The 22,397-nt window shown below is 37.5% G+C and overlaps 1 long non-coding RNA gene across 1 annotated transcript; it reads left to right on the top strand.

Annotated features, from left to right (window-relative positions):
- The first annotated feature begins 10 nt into the window (after positions 1–10).
- LOC147824136 (uncharacterized) lies at positions 11–20,756 on the top strand. Its single transcript, XR_015442716.1, has 3 exons — positions 11–666; positions 12,569–12,771; positions 14,365–20,756. It is a non-coding gene; the product is annotated as an uncharacterized LOC147824136 (long non-coding RNA).
- The last annotated feature ends 1,641 nt before the right edge of the window (positions 20,757–22,397 follow it).

The following is a 22,397-nucleotide window of genomic DNA, read 5'->3' on the forward strand; positions in this document are numbered from 1 at the left end:
AGCACCGCGGAGGGCGGGGCGCCGGGGCGGCGCGGAGCCTGCTGGGAAAGCGAGTTTCTGCGTTTGCTGAGGGCGGGCCCGGAAGCGGAGGCCGGAGGGATCAAGTAGCCCACATCTCCTGGGGCTCGTGGGCCGTACACCTGGGGCGTGGACACTCTCGCGCCCTGGCGGGGTATGTCTAACCTCTCAGCTGCAGATCCTTGCTTCTTGGATGTATCATGCTACACTGTAAAGAGACGCGGTCTCCGGATTTGTAACGTAAAACCATAAAGTTTGCTCAGCTGTTATTCTTTAAGCAAAACTGTGATCTCTTCTTACTAGACGTCATGGCTACTAAAGTGTCAAAGACTCTGTGGTGATATAACCGATGTTCCTCAAGAATGAGAAGTTTAACAAGTGAAAAACATTTTTAGAAGGAGACGTGCTTGGAACGGGAAAGAGAAATCCATACCTGCCGCTGGTCCTCTAGGCGCTTAATCTCGTACTCCTCTCTGCGGGAAATAAACGACGTGCGTGGTGGAGCCTCGGCCTGGAGACCTGTGCTGGAGTGGACTGAGAATTTCTCCGGATGAACGAAGACGATAGTTAACCGTAGAAGGTGACAGGAGAGAGGGTATACTGCACCGGAGGAACTTCTACCATTTCCAACTACTAGGGATTCCAAGGGTAATAGCAAGGAACTGCTTAGTTCCAGTGGAATAGATTAACTACAATAACGGATTTTTTGTTTTGTTTTTAAAATTTTATTGGTAAATTTTATATATACATACTGATAACATTCACCATAGGGAATTTGTACCTGTACATGATATATCTTGATTCTTCTTTTTTTCCCATTTCCCACCCCTCCCTTCAACCCCTCTTCCCACAGTAACGTTTAGACACGGTTAAGGATCCAGATTTGCAAGGCAACATGCGCTGCCGCATAGAACCACATGTTAATCTGGTAACTGACATTTTGCTATTTTGAAATTTATGTGTCATCTTTTGCAAATCAGAGGTGCAGGTGCAAATAGCATGCAAGGAGCATTGCATGCTTTACTGCCAAACACACTTTTTGCCTTTTTATAGTTCCTTTTTCTCAAGGAATATATTCTAGGAAGGTAAAGCAGATTTTCTTTCAAATTATTCCTTACTGAGTTGCTGGTTTACTTTTTTAAAATTAGCTTCCAATTTTTATTAGCATTTTCTTATTTACTCTTGAGTAAATAATTCTACTTTAATTCTAACAGGAAACAGCTGCTCTATTTTAGGCTGTCATCAGTTTTATACAGAACACCTTTTAGAGCTTGAAGGCAGGTGTTTTAGATTTTAATAAGTGCCCTTCATTTTACACATAAATAAAAAATTTCTCAGAAAGATAACATTGTAGTCATTTGAATCAGTTATAAAACTCAAAGTGTGAAAGTAAAGTGGTTCATAGTCATTACAGTACACCTACTCAAATGTATTGGTAACTAAAACTAGGAATTTTTTTTTAAAAGCAGAACATATTAAAAGATAGGCGAACAGATACTTTATCAAAAAAAAAAAATCCAAGTGACAACATGAAAATACTATATGCTGTACCTCATATTAGAAAAATACAAATGAAAACCACAATGAGAAACTACTGCATTTCTATTAGAATAAGGGGAAAAAAAGAGTGACTCTGCAAGTGTTGGTAGAAATGAAAATGGTGAAACAAGTCCAACTTTTTCATACACTGCTGGCAGGAACTCGAGAGTTTCAGGGACTTTTTTTTCCCCAGTATTGGGATTGAACCCAGGGCCTTCATCATAAGCTTACATCCCCAGCCCTTTTTTGTTTTATTTTTTATCTATCTATCTATCTATCTATCTACCATCTATTTTATTTTTTGAGACAAGATCTTGCTATGTAGTTCAGGCTGGCCTTGAATTCACTGTATGGCTCAGGCTGGCCTCAAACTTGTGGGGATCCTCCTACCTCAGCTTCCTGAGTGCTGAGATTATAGGCATGTGTTACCACACCAGGCTTATTTTTTTATTTTGAGACAAGTTCTCACTAAATTGCTAAGTTATCCAGGCTGGGCAGGAACTTGATCCTCCTGCCTCAGCCTCTCAGAGTGCAGGGTTTACAGGCATGTGCCACCACATTCAGCTTCAGGAACTCTTGAAAATGTTTACAGTGGCCTTACTTTTAATCACCAAAAACTGAAAACACATAAAGGACCGTTCTTTCTAACTTTTAGTTTTCATCTACAGTACCTTAGAATTGGTTTTAACTAGTCTGTTGATGGCTCTTAAGGTTCTATACTGAAATCATCCTCAAGGTATAGGTGACTGCTTACCAAAGGGAAACAGGTATTAGGTCAAATATTAGAAAATTCCTTGAAAACTATTTTTAATCTTTAAAAATTCATGTAAAGTTTCCTTTCTACTTCATAATATATTCACATTTTATTATAAGAATAATATTTTTAAATGCTTACCAGGGCTAGAGGTATGGGTCAGTGGTAGAGCGCTTGCTTAGCATGTGTAAAGGCCTAGATTCTGTTCCCTAGGACCACACACACACACACAAAAGCTTTACTAATTTATTTTCTTATTTTAAATCTCTAAGTAAACTGCCTCTGCAGGAAGAGACACCATTGACATATCTTCATCTGTGTCTTCCCATCCTTCTGTATAATGGAAGGCCCAATACTTCCAAGATTTGCTTCTGCTAGCTTGAAAAGCCCTGGTTAATATAGTACCTAAGAGACTGTATAATATTAATTGAACACAGTTATGGTACACAATGATATTCATAAGGGGTTTTTTGACTGTTTTATTACTAGATCCAGTCCCTATAAAAAGGACACACCCAGGACCAGGGATTTAGCTCAGTGGTTCCACTGCTTGCCTCGCAAGCATAAGGACCCAACTTCAATCCCCGGTACCAAAAAAAAAAAAAGAAAAAGAAAAAGGACACATCCATATTTTCAATAAATACAGTATCTGTAGAATCAAAGAAAAAAGCTTAATAATAAGCAAAGTTTTGAACAAATATGCTGACAAGAATCCAATAAAAGTACAAATAGATTTGAAATAATCATGACTACTGAGGTAGCAAAATATTTCTAGATTTGAATAATTCCTTGATAGTAGTACTAAAAACTGGCATAAGCCTTTTGGAAGTCAAAAGCCACAAATATATGCATAGTCTTTGACATATTTTATGTTAAAATAATTCAATAGAGGCAAAAAAAAAGATATAAATGCATATAGTATTCCATTAGAATCCCAATTTGGAAGCATTCACATTTTGATACTAGCATAAACAGTTCATCAACATGAAAAAATAATTAGCCAGTAGAAATAATATAAAACTCAAAGAGATGCCATTAAATAGCTATTACACTGCTAGACCCTTCTAGGTGGTATGCATACATTTTTCTTAGGTAATAGTCACAATTTCTATAATCATAATCCGGTGAGGTAGATGCATACTCTTATTTCCATCCACTTTACAAATTAGGGAAAGTGGGCACTAAAAGGTTAATTCATCCATGAGCATAAAGTGGCAGCAACAAGATTGGAATTAGAACCTAAATTCTCACTCTACTATCTTATTATCTATGGACATTTAATATAAATACAGTATATATATAGGTGTAAAGAGATAGTAGTGGAACTATATAATAAATGTCATTTATGTAAATAAGGTGTCTGGATTTGTCATTCTAGAAACTAGTCTATGGAATATACAAACTATTAACAGTATGTTACTATGGAAAAAGGAATGAGATAGGGCAGGGCAGGCTTTAACGTTTTTCTTTCTTTTTTCTGGTGCTGGGGACTGGGGACATATGCTAGACAAGCACTGTAACACTGTAACACCAAGCCCCAGACTTTAACTTTTTACTCTATAGTTTTGTATTAACTTTTTAACAAAAGCATGAATTCATGTTAATTTTATTTTTCTTAACTTAAAACATTGAGTTGATAATAAATTCAAAGACAGCTGAAAATCTTAGGAAATGGCACAAGTATGCTGTATGCCAGTGATGGTGAACCTTTTAGAGTTTTCCATGATACAAACAGCCCACTGTGGCATGTGTGCCATAGGTTAGCCACCACCTGTACATGTTATACAAGTGGTGATCAAAGGATACAATGAAATGCTTTAAAAATTACAGGGCCAGGGATATAGCTCAGTGGTGCCACACCTGCCTGGCAACCACAAGGTCCTGAGTTCAATTCCTGGTACTGGGAAAAACAATTATTACAGTAAAAGACACTTTGCCAGAAATGATGAGATGTGTTGGAAGCAAAGGGGAGTACTTGGAGGGGGACTAATGACAGTGTCTTTTACTGTAATAAATTTTTCAATTTAAATGTTCACTATTTTTTATTGCACATTGGTCAAACGTTTATGGCAATTTCTGTCAAATAAAAACATAATGATGTGTTGTAATCCACCTTTTTCACCATATCTGGCTCCATGGACTTCTGGCTCTTCCCCAGGATCAAATGATCATAAAAGGTAAATGTTTTGAATAGATTCAGAACATCAAGGAAGCTTTGACATTGCAACTAAAGACTCACAAAAGAGAATCTCCAGTGCTGCTTCAGAAAGTAGCAAGAACAATGAGATAAATGAGTTCAAAGGGAAGTGGGTATTTTGAGGAAGATTAATGGCAATGTGTCTTTTACTGTAATAAATTTAAAACTCACTGTAATTTTGTAACTCACTTCATAGTTTAGTTTGTTGTTGGTTTTTTTTTTGGTACCAGGGATCGAACTCAGGTACTTGAGCTTGCAAGGCAAGCACCAGAACCACTCAGCCAAAACCCCGGCCCCATAGTTTGGATCTTAAATGCACCCTCCCCACCAAAGACCATGTGTTAAAGTCTTGGTCCCCATAGAGGGGAATATTGACAGATGGCATCGAGAGGTAGCCCTAAGGGAAGTCTTTAGGTCCTTGGAGCATATATCTGAAGGGGATTATGGGACTCCAGCTCCTTCCCTTTCTTCTTCCTCCATAGCTTGTAATATAATTGCTCTTTCTCTGCCAAGCACTCCTACCATGAAATGCTGCCTCACCACAGGCCCAAAACAACAGGGTCAACATGTCATGGATTAGAGCATCTAAAACTATGAGTAAAACAAACCACCTCTCTTTTTAAAGTGATTATCTCAGGTATTTTGTTATAGAAATGGAAAGCTGGACTGGGGATTTAGCTCAGTGGTGCCACAGCCTGCCCCGCAAGCACAAGGACCCAAGTTCGATCCCTGGTACCAAAAAATAAATAAATAAATAAATAAATAAATAAGGGCCTGGGGATGGAGCTCGGTGCAAGGCTTGGATTCATTTCCTAATACCACACACACACACACACACACACACACACACACACACACACACACGGTGCTATGGGAGAAATGATGAAATATATATTCAATTTGGAAACAAAAGTCAGGCTTAGAATTTATATCTTGTATACAGAAACGTTCAACATCTCTCCCCTACCACTCGTACTTTTGTTAGTCTCCACTCTACATTTAAGGTACTATTTTAAGTTTAATGGAAATTGTAAATAGAAACCACACTGCCTAACATAAGCAGCTACAGATTCTGGGTTTAGCTTCTAAATTAAAAAAAAAAAAGAGCAGCTGAACTGTAAGAACAAGTTACAAAAGAAAAGTGTTTTAAAGTGTCCCTATTTCAACCTATTACTCCTTGCCCTACCCTTTTGTAGCACATAGAATCAGTGGTTCCCCAAAGATGTCCATGTCCGAATCCTCTGAACTTAAAATATATTACCTCAATTAGCCAAGTGGACCAAACATAATCACAGGGGTACTTGAGAATAGAAGAGGTAAGTAAGACAGTTAAATATTTGAAGAAGCTATGACACTAGTTTTGAAAATTGAGTAAAGGGCCATGAGTTAAGGGATGAGGCAACTTATAGGGACTAAAAAAAAAGCAAGGAAACAGTCTCCTCTAGAGCCTCCAGAAAGGAACACAGCCCTGCTAACCCCTTGATTTTAGCCCAGTCAGATCTGTCTTTCTCACTTCTGGCCTCTAGAATCTTAATAAGTCTGTATTATTTTAAGCAACTAAATTTGTGGTAATTGGTTAGTGCAGCAATATGAAACAAATATATTTTGTCTGAACTTTTTTAATTTTTTGCCCTATAAAAATAAAATTCCTTTTTTTCTCTTTAAAAAGTGATCTATTATGTGTTCAAATTTTAGCTTTTGTACAACAAATAAGCCTATTAACCTAGCACTGAAAATGAAGGATAGGAACTCCAAGTTCCAAGAGAGGATACTCAGAGCATTAAAAACAGAAATAATTTACCAGACTATTACAAAATACAAAAAGGCAAGGTTATCATTCATTAGTGGGAAAGGTGATGTCCACCAAGATATGAAAATGTGTGTGTTTCTTTTTATTTTTTTAATTCTTTTATTGGTACATTGTAGGTATACAACACAATTACATTTCTCATTGGGAATTGTACCTTTACATAATGCATCTTGGTTCTTATTTTTTCCCCATTCCTAGTCCTCCCTTCACGCCCTCCACCCTTCCCTATTCACAAAGACTTTATTTCCATTTTTTCCATTTCTCCGCATTTGTCCTTTCCCTTCTTTCCTTTCCCCTGCCCCTCCCAATACCCCTACCCCTTTGGACCTTTTCTTCCTATTTTACATTATCGATTATTCATTCTAACCATTGGTACATTTTAGGTATACAATATAATGACATTCATCATTGGAAATTTGCACCTTTACATAATCTCTCTTGCTTCTTATTTTTCACCCTTGCCCACCTCTCCCTTCAACCGCTCCATTCCTCCCTATTTACAAAGATTTTGTTCCTATTTTTCCATTTTCTCATATTAATCCCATTCCCTTCTATCCTTTCCCCGAGCCCTCCCACTTCCTTCCCCTTTGCCCCTTTTCTTCCTATTTCACATTACCTATTATACATTTAGTCCTTATTTACACTTTCAGTTTCTCACACCAGAGAAACTATTCAGTATTTATACATGTGTGTCCTATTTATTTCACTTAAGAGTATCCCCTCAATGTGCATCCACTTAGCTATAAATGTCTCTAATTTCTCATGTTTTATGGCTGAGTAGTACTCCATTTTATTTAAAAACCCACATTATCTTTATCCAGTCTCCAGTTGATGGGCATTTGGGCTGTTTCCAAGTTTTAGCTATCACAAACTGTGCTGCTATGAACATAGGCACACCTATATCACTGTGGTATGATTCTTTTAATTCTTTGGGGAAGATCCCCAGCAGTGGAATAGCAGGGTCAAATGGGACTTCCAGTTCTAGTTCTTTGAGGTATCTCCATACTGATTTCCACAGTGTTTGCACAAGTCTATACTTCCACCAGCAGTGGAGCAGGGTTCCTCTTTCCCCACAGCCCTGCCAGCATTTGTTATTGGTTGATTTCATGATAGCAGCCATTCTTTCTGGAGTGAAGTGGAATCTCAGCATTGTTTTCATTTGCATCTCTCGAATGACCAGTGAGGTTGAACATTTTTCAGGTATTTATTTGCTATTTCTACTTGTTTGTCTGAGAAATGTCTGTTCCTTTCAGATGCCCATTTTTGGATTGGGTCTTTAAATTTGGGAGGTCTGATCTTTTTAAGTTCTTTATAGATTCGAGATAGTAGACCTTTGTCTGAGGAAGAGCAGGTGAAGATTTTTTCCCACATTGTGGATTGTCTCTTCACACTGCTGGTGGATTCTCTTGCTGTGCAGAAGCCTTTTAATAAGAAGAGATCCCACTTGTTGATTGTTTGTGCTAGTTCACGAGCAACTGAGGTTTTGTTCATGAAATCTTTTCCTACACCAATGTCTTCAAGGGTTCTACCTAACTTCTGTTACAACTGGTTCAGAGTTACTATTTTAATATTTAGATCTTTAATCCATTTTGATTTTAGTTTAGTGCATGGTGAGAGATACAGGTCTAGCTTTAATCTTTGGCAAGTTGAAGCCCAATTTTTCCAGCACCATTTATTAAAGAGGCTGTCTTTCCTCCAATGAGGGTATTTGGCTTCTTTATCGAAGATGAGATGGCTGAGTGTATCTGGTGTTGTTTCTGCATCTTTTAATCTGCTCCACTGGTCCTCAAGTCTGTTTCTTTGCCAGTACCATGCTGTTTTTATCACAGTAGTTTTGTGGTATAGTTGCAGGTTGGGGATTGTGATACCCCTGTCATGTCTCTGTTACCTAGAATTGCTTTTGCTATTCTGGGTCTCTTCTTGTGCCAAATGAATTTTTGGATTGTTTTCTCAAGGTCCATGAAGTATGCTGCTGGGATCTCAATTGGAATTGGATTAAATCTGTATAGCAGTTTTGGAAGTATGGCCACTTTCACTCTATTAATCCTTCCTACCCAGGAGCAGGGGATGTCTGTCCATTTTCTGGTATCATCTTCAATCTGTCTTTTCAGATTCAGCCATAGTTTTCAGAGAAGAGGTCTTTGATTTCTTTGGTTAGGTTGATTCCTAGGTATTTCAGTTTTTTGGATGCTATTGTGAAAGGAATTATTTGCCCTACTTCTCTCTCAGTGAGTCTGTCATTGGTGTAGAGGAAAGCTATTGATTTTGGTGTGTTGACCTTGTAACCAGCTACTTGACTGAATTTGGTTATTAAGTCTAGAAGACTTTTGGTGGAGTTCTTGGGGTCTTCTATATAGAATATCATGTCATCTGCAAATAATGACAATTTGACTCCTTCATTTCCTATCTTTATTCCTTTTATTTCTTTCTCTTGTCTAATTGCCGTGGCTAATGTTTCCAGAACTATATTGAACAAGAGTGGTGATAGTGGACATCCTTGTCTTGTTCCTGATTTGAGTGTGAAGGATTTCAGTTTTTGACCATTTAGTATGATATTGGCTGTTGGTTTTTCATAGATGGCTTCTATCAGTTTGAGGTAGAGACCATCTATTCCAATTTTTGTAGGGTTTTTATCATAAATGCATGTTGGATTTTGTCAAATGCTTTTTCTGCATCTATGGAGATAATCATATGGTTTTTGTCCTTGGCTCTATTGATATAGTGTATTACATTGATTGATTTTCATATATTGAACCATCCCTGCCTCCTTGGGATGAATCCCACTTGATCAGGGTGTATGATCTTCTTGATGATCTTCTGCATTCTGTTTGCCAGTATCTTATGAAGGATTTTTGCATCTATGTTCATTATTGAGATTGGCCTATAGTTCTCTGTTTTGGTTGGGTCTTTCTCTGCTTTGGGGATCAAGGTGATGCTTGCTTCCAGGAATGAATTTGCGAGTATTGCTTCCTTTTCAATTTCACTGAAGAGTTTAAACAGTAGTGGTAGCAGTTCCTCTATAAATGTCTTATAGAATTCAGCAGTGAAGCCATCAGGGCCCAGGCTTTTCTTAGTTGATAAGTATTTAATTACATTTTCAATTTCATTGGTTGATATTGGGTTGTTCAGAATTTTTAGGTCTTCTTCGTTCAACTTTGGTAATTCATATGTATCTAGGAATCTGTCCATTTCTTCTGTGTTGTCCATCTTATTGGTGTATAGGTTCTGGAAGTAGGTATTGATGATCCTTTGGATTTCTGCTGGGTCTGTTGTAATTTCACTCTTTTCATTCCTAATTGCATGGATTTGGGCCTTTTCTTTCCTTTTTCTGATAAGGTTGGCTAAAGGTTTGTCAATTTTGTTGATTCTTTCAAAGAACCAACTCTTGGCTTCATTGATTTTTTTGTATCATTCTCTTAGTCTCCATTGCATTGATTTCTCCTCGGATCTTTATAATTTCCTCCCTTGTATGAGCTTTGGGGTTGTCCTGCTCTTCTTTTTCTAGAAGCTTGAGGTTCAGCATCAGGTTGTTTAATTGGTCTCGTTCTGTTTTCCTAATATGCATATTCACTGCTATAAATTTCCCTTGTAAGACTGCTTTCATTGTGTCCCATAGATTCCGATATGTTGTATTGTCATTGTCATTTAATTGAAGGAACTGTCTGATTTCTTCTTCAATTTCCTCTGTGACCCATTGGTTATTCAGAAGTGTGTTGTTCGATTTCCACGTGTTTATGAAATTTTTTGAGTTTCTTTTGTTATGGATCTCCAATTTCATTCCACTTTGGTCTGATAATATACAGGGGATAACTTCAATTCCTTTGCACTTACTTAAACATGTTCTATGTGTGAGTATGTGGTCTATTTTGGAGAATGACCCATGTGCAGCTGAGAAGAATGTGTATTCTGATTTTGTGGGGTGGACGACTCTGTAAACATCTGTTAAGTTCATTTGTTCAAGAGTTCGATTGAGTTCTAGTATTTCATTACTTATTTTTAGTCTAGTTGATCTATCTATTTGTGACAGTGGGGTGTTGAGGCCCCCACTACAATTGTATTAGTGCATATATGACTTTTCATGTCCATTCGTATTTGTTTTATATAGTTGGGTGCACCAGTGTTTGCTGCATAGATATTTATGATTGTCATCTCTTCCTCTTGGATTCTTCCCTTTACAAGGATGTAGTATCCTTCTTCGTCTCTCTTAATCAGTGTTGGTTTGAAATCTACTTGATCTGCAAAGAGGATAGCTACTCCTGCTTTTTTTCAGATTCCTGTTGCATGGAGTATTGTTTTCTACCCTTTAACTTTCAGTCTATGAGTTTCCTTTTGAATTAAGTGTGTTTCTTGTATGCAGCATATTGTTGGATTTTGCTTCTTGACCCATTCTGCCAGTCTATTTCTTTTGATTGGTGAATTGAGACCATTAACATTGGTGGTTATAACTGAAACGTATTGACTTGTCATTGCTATGACTTTTTCTTTTTGTTGGGTTCTCCCCCTTTACATTTAATTTCTTGTCATGCCAGATGGGTTTATTCTGCTTTGCTTCCTGAGGTTGTGATCCTCAATGTCTGTTCCTAGGATATTGTGTAAAATTCTTTGGAGTGCTGGTTTGGTATCCACGAAGTTCCTAAGGTGCTCTTTGTCATGAAAGTATCTTATTTCTCCATCCATTTTGAAAGATAGTTTTGCAGGGTACATCAATCTGGGTTGGAGGCTGTTTTCTTTTAGGGCTTGGAATATGTCACTCCCAGCTCTTCTTGCCTTGATGGTTTGTGTTGAGAAGTCTGCTGTGATTCTGATGGGCTTTCCTTTGTATGTGATTTGTTTCTTTTCTCTGACTGCTTGGAGAACTTTGTTCCTCTGTTGGGTTTCTGGAATCTTAACAATTATAAGCCTATGTGTAGATTTTTTTTGATCAAGGCTATTTGGAGTCCTATATGCCTCACTTACCTGTATGTCAAGCTCTTTTCCCCTGCTTGGGAAGTTTTCTGCCATTATTTCTGTGAAGAGATTTTTTTATGTCATCTCCACTCTCTCCTGTTTCTTCATTGAGCCCAGTGAGTCTTATGTTATTCTTCTTTGCATCATCTAGCAGCTGCTGGATTGATTTCTCATGTTCCCTTATAATTTTGAAGCAATTTTTCTTTTCCTGGTCACTAATTGCAATCTTATGTTCTATATCTGAAATTCTGTCCTCACATTGGCTCATTCTGCTGTGTAGACTTTCAGTGGAGTTTTTCATGTCCTGGAAATCTATTTGCATCTGTTTTATGGATTCCATTTGTTTCCTATGTTGGGATTCCATCATGTTCCTCAGCTCCTCTCTAGATTTATTAATCATGTCTTGCACTAGGGGCACAATTTCTCCTGTTATCTGAGAAATTATTTCTGATTTCATTTTTTCCAGATCCCCTTTTGTTGCCAGTTCAGTGGGTCCAGGTGGTTGAGTATCAGAGGGTTCCATCTCATTTCCCTTTGGGGTTGCTGTAGGTGATCTGGAAGTCTGGTTTTGAGACTTATTTACGTGTTTTCTCATTTCAAGTGGGGCGGGGTGCTGTTAGCGCCTGCACAGATTACCTCCTCTGAGCTGGGAGAGGTGGGACAGGGGCTGGGAGCAGCGGTAGGGATGGTGACCCAAAAGCCCTTTCCTGTGGGCTGGAAGCAGCAGGAGGGATGGTGGCCAGAAGCCCCTTCCTCTGGACCAGGAGCAGTTGGATGGCAGCTCAGAAGCCCCTACCTCTTGTCCAGGAGAGGTGGGAGAGATGGTGGCCCAGAAGCCCCTTCGTCTGGGCCAGGAGCAGCAGGACAGAAGGTGGCCCAAAAGCCCTTTCCTCTGGGCTGGGAGCAGTGAAGGGATGGTGACCAGGAAGCCCCTTCCTCTGGACCAGGAACAGTGGGACGGTGGCTCAGAAGCCCCTACCTCTGGGCTGGGAACAGTGGGACTCAGTACCTTGGTCTGGTGGTCTGGTGTCCTCTGCATCTTTGTAGTGTGGAACCAGGTGGCTGCCTGTCTGCAGCGGGGTGATTCGGCATCCTCCATGCGACTCGGGACCTCAGCAAGGCATGCACAGACCTGCCTGTCTGCAGCGGGCCTATTCGGCATGTTCCGTGCCACCCGGGACCCCAGCAAGGCATGGGCAGACCTTGTGTGTTTCTTCTTAATGTCTAAGGTTTCTACCAATATTCTGAATGCTACCACTTTCCACTTTATCAAGAGTAATAATTTACTTTATCTTTTTTTCAGCCTAATATTCTCTACTGGCCTGGCATCTATAAGTATTGCCAAGAGGAACTGTGAATTTTGGAAATTTTAGGAGAATCTGTGATTATTGAAGGTTAATGACATTTAGTGTGCTAGGTCAAGGCATACGTAACTCTTGTGATATTTGAGATAGCCACAAAGAAGGAAGAAGAATCCTGTGTACCATTCAACTTTTAACAAGTCGTGTAAGTGAAAAAGTTGATTATAATTTAGAGCCAAATTCCTTTTCACATATAAATACAAGTGCATGAGTGTTCTTTTTTTTTTTTTGCATGAGTGTTCTTTATAGTTTTTTAATAGAAATAAACTTTATTTTTAATTTTCAGAAGTATAAAAGTTGTAACACTTTGTATAAATTGTTAATAATTTAGTTGATACCTAGTTAATCTCACACAGCATTATTTTTTCCTTTTCTTGAAAACTTATACTTGCATCCTTTAAAAAACAGACTAACATATATTAGCATTTAGTAAATTATTTGAAGAGCAAAATTCTAGAATATCCATGTTTGTCATGGTACTTGAAATATGTTTAATATATTAATTTAAGTAATGTATCTCAGAAGTAACAATTATAATCATTAGTTCTCTAACCTTTAGATCTGAATAAAACCTATCATTTTTCACAATGAGAAAGCAGAAAATAATATAATAATCAAATGGCACTAACCTGAAATCATTTCATTCTTTCGGGCTTTTAAGAGACAGGGCCTGGTGGGATGTCATTATCGGACCCTTCCATTTTCTGGCTTCCTGTCTTGCCAAGTGATCTTTCCCTCTCTTGTGCCCTCCCACCACTGTGATAACCATGCACCATGATGTGTAGCAGCAAGAGGAGGCCTCACCAGAGCCACCACTGTGCTGTCTAGACATTCAGCCTCCAAAACCATGAGTTAAATAAACTTCTTTTCTTTATAAGTTATCCAGCCTCTGGTTTTTGTTATAGTAATGAAAAACAGAATATATCTTCTATTTTAGCAACTTAATATAAATGAAACACAACTTTCACTTTTAAGTAAAAATTACACTACCGTATTTGAAACTGCAAATGTGATTCACATTATGAGAGAGAATGAGTTAAACAGCAAATACTAGATAATTATTTCTCATGAGTAATGAGTGTGACTTAAAGTTCTCATATTACTTATATTCAACTCAAGTAAGGGCAATTAGGTCACAGGAGTCATTTCTTCCATCTGAGTCACTTGATTCCCCTTTTAGTTCCAATTGCCCTAAATCTTTGTCTATAGTTAAATTCTGAGTTTTCTTCTTGTACTTCTTAGCAACTGCATCATTTGCACAAAGTTTTCTCATTTTAATGTTTGGCAATTTCTTCAGATCCAAATCCCATTCCCTAAAGGTTTTCAGACTACTTGCATGTAAAATGTCTGGAATCTCAAGGCCATAGCCTTAGTACTGCTGTCGTTCACGCTCCATCATCTGCTTGATGACCGTCTCTGGGGCTTGGTGGCGCCTTCCCTGCCTGTCCTTGATGCTGTTGTGTAACTCAGTCTGCTCCAGCTCACAGCAGAATCTATTTAAATACCTTTCAATTAATTCACAAGCATCTTTCTTTGAATATCTCATTTTTTAGGGATCCAGCTCATTTTGAAACCCCTGCAGTTTTTCACCAATAAGGTTGAGACGTAAAGCCTTTTCATTCCTCAATTTTTCCTTCTTTTCTTGTTTGTGGGCCTCTCTTGTAATTTGAGCAGCTTTTCTACTATATGGTTGGATGACTTTTTTTTTTTTCTATGCTTTTTCCCTTTGGTGCTTTAGGAAGGAGGCAGCAGGACCACCATCAGAGGAGACATGACCTTCTCTGGAAGATGATGTGAAGATACTATGCTACTGAAAGGAGCCAAGACCCAGGAATGGAGATGGCCTCTAGAAATATGGTGACATCCTGGAAGCCACAGGGAACCTCCGCACTCCAGACCGCACAGGTTCACAGCCCGGAGCAGCAGCTCTCATGCCTGCTCTCTGTTCTTTATTGTTTCAAAATACACTGAGTATTCCAAGATCAACTACCATGTAATTTAGGAAAAGATTGTTTATTTTATTATTCACACTAAGACTTCACATCACTGAAGACAACAGCCCACCAATGTCTATCCATATTTGTAGCCATTGAGTTCATGGTGATTCTATATATATATATCAGCTGTATTAGTTGTGCCTGAGAGAGGTTTTATTATAGTTTCTGTTTATCGTCCCAAAGGGCTGAAATCATTTCTCTAAATATCCATCCATCTATTCATCCCTTCCATAACTGTATCTGCTGTCTTGCCTTCTTCTCTTTCAATCAGAATTCTTTGAAAAGTATTTTGACTTCATTACCTAATCAACCTTCAGTCCTCTTATAATGTCATGGAAATTGTGGCCACAAAAGTCACCGAAACCTTTTATAGTTAATGGTACTTGTAAAAAGAAATCAATTCTCATTTTGCCTGAACTTTCTATAACATTTGAGTTCATTTCTCCCGTTTATATGAAATTTTCCTTCCTTGATTTCTGTAAGATCACCTCCATGATTTCCATCCCTCAATCTCCTTTGCAAAATCTATTCTGCCTTCTCAAATTTTGGAAATCCCCAATGTTGCACTATAGCCCTCTTTGCACTCTACACTTTTCTTCCTAGGAAATAACAGCTACTTCTATGATTTCAGCCATTTCCTATGATTCGCAAATATTTATTTTCAATCCCAACTCCACATATGAATTCCATCTTTTTTCATCTGAAAGCACCAAACACAAAACACTGAACATGTCTCAAAATGGAACTCACTTCCTACCCACCAATCCATAATTTTCTATCCCATTGCAAATTAAGGGAACCACCAAGGACCTGATAATTTGGATTCAGTTTTTATTCTTTCCATTATTCTCTCCTCTCCACCTCCACTGGCAGCGCATCCATTCAGGCTCTCATCTCTCACCCAGTTATAGCAAGTCTTTTAATTGGTCTCCCACCATCTAGTCATATCCAATCCAAGATAGCCTCCATAAAGTCACCTGGGGGATCTTTCAAAACATAAATCTGTTTATCCCTCCCTGTTTTATCAAGGAAACTATGAGACAGAAAGTAGGGTTGTTGCCTAGGTATGGCTAGGGGCCTTGGAGAGAAATGGGGAGTGACCATTAATGGGTACAAATTACTTGTGTAGGTAATGAAAATGGTTTAACATTGGTTATGGTAATGGTTTTACAACTCTGAAAATACTAAAAACCATTGAATTAGGAGACAAAAATAGAGGTTCCATTCAACCCAGCTATACCTCTTCTTGGTATCCTCCTGAAAGAATTAAAAGGATCATATCACAGCGATACATGCACACCCATGTTTGCAGCAGCACAGTGTGTAATAAATAAATCTTGGAAACAGCCCAAATGCCCATCAACTGATGAGTGGATAAAGAAGATGTGGTTTTTGTATACAATGGAGTACTACTGTGCCATAGAGAAAGATGAGCTTCAGACATTTATAGCTAAATGGATGGACCTTGAGACCATACTCCTAAGTGAAATAAATCAGACACACATGTTTAAATACCCATTGTTTCTCTGGTGTGAGAAACTGAATGTGGAAATAAGGACTGAGATGTATAATGGATGTTGGGAAATAGGAAGAAAGTTCAAATGGGAAGGGGAACAAGGAAGGAGGGAGGGAGAAAGGAAGAAAGGGACAAGAAAGAAAGTGAAAATAGAAAGAAAAATGGAAACAAAACTTTTGTACATAGGGAGGGGAGGGGCTTGATGAGGCAATAGGGTAAAATAAAATTTATTTTTAAAAAGACCATTGAATTATATACATTTAATGGGTGGATTGTATGATATGTTGTTTTTTATCTGAAATGCTTGGGAAAATGTGTTTCAGATTTAAGAATATTTACATATATATAATGAAATTTTCAGGGATGGGATAAAGCCCTCAACATAAAGTTTAGTTTTATATATATCTTATAAACATAGCCTGAAGGTGATTTTACACAGTATTTTTAATGCACCTGTGTTTTGACTGTGATTTGTCACATGAGGTCAAGTGTGGAATTATCCACTTATGATGTCAGGTCAGCACTCAAAAAAGTTTTGTATTTTGCAGCATTTTGGATTTCACGTTTTGAGATTAGGGATGCTCAACCTGTACTACGATATAAGTAATAGGAAATGAAATTACTAATGGGTCTGAGTTTAAAATGATTGAGAAAAGACTTCTAAGTTTATATTCTAGAGGAAAAGCTTATTGTGTGTGTGTGTGTGTGTGTGTGTGTGTGTGTGTGTGTGTGTGTTTTACTGGGGATTATACCCAGGGCCTCCTGCAAGCTAAGAAAGCATTCTACCACTGAGTTATACATCCCCAGGCCTTTAAAAAAATTATTGAGACAGGGTCTCCCTAAATTGCCCATGTTAGTTTCAAATTTGTGATCCTGCTGCCTCACACTAACAAGTAGCTGGGATCACAATATACACCACCATCCCCGGCCTAAGGTTTTTCATTTGAATACTGATAATTAATTTACCTAGGTACAGTCAGTCTAAAACAGGTATTAAAATACCCGCTATGTCTTTTATTTGTATATATATGACTTTTAGTACAGTCTCATATTTAAAATTTATATTTGATTCTTGTTCTCAATTTAAAGATGGAGGTTCAAATCCGATTTTGCTCTTTTGTAAATTAATCTTCTTTTAGACAATTTTAGCCATAAAAATTTAGTTGAAAAGGAAGAGCAATTTAGAAGCTAGAATGCTTCACTTCTCTTGGTAACAAGCTGAGGTGCTATACTTGGAACTGCTTTTGAGAGCAAATGGAAAAGATAAAAAGTGAAGTAACTTCAAATATTTGAGTGTTTATAACTATATAATGTAACAGAAAGAAGAATGAGAATCAGGAAACCTGGGAACTTTCTGTGTGAAGTAGGGCAATTAATATTCTTGAATTTTTTTGTAAATGTTTTGCTTTTCATGCTTCCAAGTATTGGCACATACTTACCCTTCTATCACGTATGTTCTTCTATCACATATGGGTGAATTCTATTCACACATCAAAACCCAGCTCTCATGTTACCCTCTCTGGAATACCATCCATCTTCTTTACCTAAACATTTAATCATGTCCTTCTGCTTCTGTCCCTGAGATATATATCTGGAAATACACTTCACATTTTAGTATATAATCTGTTTCTCTTTGTCTCATCTGCTGGAGTATGCATTCTTATTTTTCTCTATAGCACCATTGAATAGCATGAGTACAACATAACTTTTAAAAATGGAATTAAGTAAAAAAGAGTAATACTAATAAGTATTTCTTCTCTAAGAATAGAATAAGGTTTCCCAGACTTTATTATAGCACCAAGAGATATGATGAGTAAATTTTACATTATACCACTGTCTGCCTATTACAGTAATATATACAAACATGTACAAATGAACCAGTTATACTCTAATTTGTTTATTATAATATTAATCAGTAAATCAATAAAGAGTAAAAATAGAATTCCTAGGAGGGTGCTAATAATTACTTCTCTCTCTCTCTCTCTCTCTCTCTCTCTCATCCCAGCCTAACACACATACTTTATCTGATCAAAGTTGAGATCAGAAATCCAGGCACTTTCGCAAAACAAAAATTTACTTCATGGAAGTTTAAAGCTAATAAGGAGAATGACAAGAGTTTATAGAACATCTAGGCTGCCCTTCATTTATGACTCTTTGTTCAGGGAGTAATCAGGCCTAGGATGTGATTTTACAAGCTAAGTCTATTACTGGTTCCTGGATGTGGAAAAGACGCCAGATTCTAAGGTCAAAGACAAACAATTGTTATTACAGCACAGCAAACACCTTGAGCATCCACATATTTATGTCAGTTCTCTTGCTTCTAATTCCAGAGGGCAAACTGATGGGTCCAGATAAATATTATACACAGCGTAGATTTGTGCTGCAGTTGAGAAACACTGAGCTTGAGGAATCCACTGCGTTTATAGTAAACAGTACTCAAACCTGATTTTTTTATTTGGGGTTGAGTTTAAAAGCTGCAAAATAACCCTTAGAAATAACTTGTGTATAAGAGTGGCCAGGATCTTGTAAACTTGGCACATACATTCATATAGGAGTGCAAGAAACCCAAGGAAAACTGTTTCTCCCGATAGTACCATGTTAGCATCTCTACAGGAAAGTCCTGTAGTCAATTCTTTTTGTCTTTTTTATTTGCCTTTTGCTTTTATACATAAAGGAATGAATTAAACATAAAGAGTGGTTTTTACTTATATTATTAACATTGCTCCCTTGTCAAAACAATAATATCCCATGCTAAAATCAGGAACAAGACAGGGATGCCCATTATCACCACTCCTGTTCAATATTGTTCTGGAAACATTAGCCATAGCACTTAGACAAGAAAAAGAAATAAAAGGAATAAAGATAGGAAAGGAAGAAGTGAAACTGTCATTATGGTTGATGATATGATACTTTACGTAGAAGACCCAAAAAACTCAGTCAAAAGTCTTCTAGATCTAATTGACAGATTCAGTAGAGTAGCTGGATATAAGGTCAACACTCAAAAAACAATAGCCTTCTTATATGCTAATAGCAGACCCATTGAGAGAGAAATTCGGGAAATAATTCCTTTTACAATAGCATCTTAAAAAATGAAATATCTAGGAATCAACCTCACAAAAGAAGCAAAAGATCTCTCTACACTGAAAACTGCAGCACTCTGAAGGAGATCGAAGAGGATATAAGAAAATGGAAAGATATCCCTTGTTCCTGGGTAGGAAGAATCAATATAGTGAAAATGGACATACTTCCAAAACTACTGTATAGATTTAATGCAATGCCGACTGAAATTCCAACAATATACTTCACAGAACTAGAGAAAACAATCCAAAAATTCATTTGGAAGCAGAAGAAACCTAGAATAGCAAAAGCAATTCTAGGCAACAGAGACATGGCTGGGGGTATCACAATCCCCAACTTGAAACTATACTACAAAGCTACTGTGATAAAAACAGCATGATACTGGCAAAGAAACAGACCCAAAGATAAGTGGAATCGATTAAAAGATGCAGAAACAACTCCAGACATACTCAGCCACCTCATCTTTGACAAAGGAGCCAATCACCCTCATTGGAGAAAAGATAGCCTGTTCAATACATGGTGTTGGAAAAACTGGATTTCAACCTGCCAAAGATTAAAACTAGACCCATACCTATCACCATGCATTAAACTAAGATCGAAGTGGATTAAAGAGGTAAATATCAAGGCAGAAACAGTAAACTTGCTGGAAGATAAGTTAGGTAGAACTCTCGATGACATTGGCATAGGAAAAGACTTTATGAACAAAACTTCAGTAGCACAGGAGCTAACACAAAGAATCAACAACTGGGATCTCATCTTATTAAAAAGCTTCTGCACTGTGAGAGAAACTACCAACAGAGCTAAGAGACAAACTACAATATGGGAGAAAATTTCAGCAGCTGTACCTCCGACAAAGGTCTACTATCTAGAATATATAAAGAATTGAAAAAAATCAGACTCCCCAAATTCAAAGACCAATTCAAAAATGGGCATCTGAAATGAACAGACATTTCTCAGAGAAATAAGTAAAAGCAGCAAATAAACATATGAAAAAATGTTCAACATCACTGGTCATTTGAGAGATGCAGATGAAAACAACACTGAGATTCCATCTCACCCCAGAAAGAATGGCTGCTATCAAGAAATCAACCAATAACAAATGCTGGCAGGGGAGTGGGGAGAAAGGAAGTCTTCATTGTGGTGGGAGTGCAGACTGGTGCAACCACTGTGGAAATCGATATGGAGATACCTCAAAGAACTAGGACTAGAGGTCTCATTTGACCCAGCTGTTCCCCTACTGGGTATCTTCCCCAAAGAATTAAAAGAATCACACCACAGCGATATATGTGCACCTATGTTTATAGCAGCACAGTTTGTAATAGCTAAGGTTTGGAAACAAGTGCCCATCGACTGCAAATTGGATAAAGAAGATGTGGGGTTTTTTATAAAATGGAGTATTACTCAGCCATAAAGAATGAGAAACTAGAGTCATTTATAGCTAAATGAATGCATATTGAGGCCATACTCTTAAGTGAAATAAATAGGACACACATGTGTAAATACCAAATAGTTTCTCTAGTGTGAGAAACTGAAAGTGTAAATAAGGATGAAAATGATTGAAACGAATAATTGATAATTTGAAATAGGAAAAGGTCCAAAGGGGTAGGGGTGGTGGGAGGGGAAGGGGAAAGGGAAGAAGGAAAAGGAAAAATTATGAGAAAGAAAGAAAAAAGGAAACAAAGTCTATGTAAATAGGGAAGGGTGGAGAGGGTGAAGGGCGCATAGGTTATGGGGGAAAAATAAGAACTAAGATACATCATGTTCAGGTACAAACACCCAATGAGAAATGTAAATGTGTTGTATACCTAAAATGTACCAATTAATATATAAATATTTTTAAAAAGTGGAACTGAATGCAAAAAACAATAATATCCTCCTTTTGAAGCCAAAAGGTCTTTGGTTTGCAAAATGCTAGAATCACCTAGACAAGAAAATAAAAATTCTGAAATTCTCCTTATAATTTCATTACAAATTTAGGACCTTGGTTTTTGGTTCAAAATGGTTAATGGAACATATATGATTACCTCTTCTCCATTCCAAACTCATATTATTAGAGTAAAGCATAAACGAGAACAAACCCAAAACAGTTAAGGAGTATAGGAGAAGAAATATCTGTGGAACTCACTTATTAATCTATTTCTGGAAGATAGGAAACAGGAACAAACTGATATGTGAAACCTACTGATGGCTGGGCTTAAGGTTGTTACTCAGAGGTAGACCGTGTGATTAGCATGTGTGAGATCCTGTATTCAGTCCCCAGCACCAAAAACAAATGAAAAACTGTATTAATGGTAACCACAACTCAGAAACTATACACAGATGACTACAGCAGAAAGGGTAGCTAAATTTCCCAATGGGATCTTAAGTCTCCAAATTAGAAGCAAAGATAAGCAAGAGTGAATGGTAAACATACAAACATGTGACTGAAGTTGTCTATGGGAGAGATATGCTAAAGTTTCCTTCTTGTGGAGTGAGTGCCTGGTGGTCCATTTGTTCCCAGGCTAAAATAAGAATCTCTAAATAAATTAAACTACACTTCTGCCTTGGGAAAGCTCCAACTTCTAGCTGATATCCCAGAAAAAAAGCTCTTTTCATTTTAATGAGATCAGTCCACCTGTTATTAGCTTACTCAAGCTATAGATTTTATTTTTAAATCAATTATAGCTTCAAGAACACCTTTTGAATATCATAAATCTTGACTATGTAAAAGTAGTACAATCAATAAAAGCTAAGGAGTAGAATGGGAAGAAATATTAGGATATAGTAATTTCCTCATTTTACATACTAGATGGTAAGAAACAATGTCTAAAATTGATGGCTTGCTGGGCATGGTGGTGCACACCTGTAATCCCAGCACTTGGGAGGCTGAGGCAGGAGGATTACTGTGAGTTTGAGGCCAGCCTAGGCTACATAGTGAGTTCAAGGCCAGTCTGAACTACATAGTGAGACCCTGTCTCTAAATAAATAAATATCGATGGCTTGATAAAGGCTTAAGTACATTACTTAAAATTATAAAGGTAACCTAAAAAGAACAAAAGAACTTATCTTTCAATGAGGAAATAAAATATTATCTAAACTTGATAAGCTGACATATTAGATCTTTAAGTATCTTATTTAAAATTTTCACCAAAGAGAAATCATTGACTTAGTGATTGGAGTGGGGATGCTGGATGGCTTTCT

Source organism: Heterocephalus glaber, unplaced genomic scaffold, assembly GCF_053883595.1.
Source record: "Heterocephalus glaber isolate CG9 unplaced genomic scaffold, H.glaber_assembly_v1.0 deba00001553, whole genome shotgun sequence".
NCBI classification, from domain to species: domain Eukaryota; kingdom Metazoa; phylum Chordata; class Mammalia; order Rodentia; family Bathyergidae; genus Heterocephalus; species Heterocephalus glaber.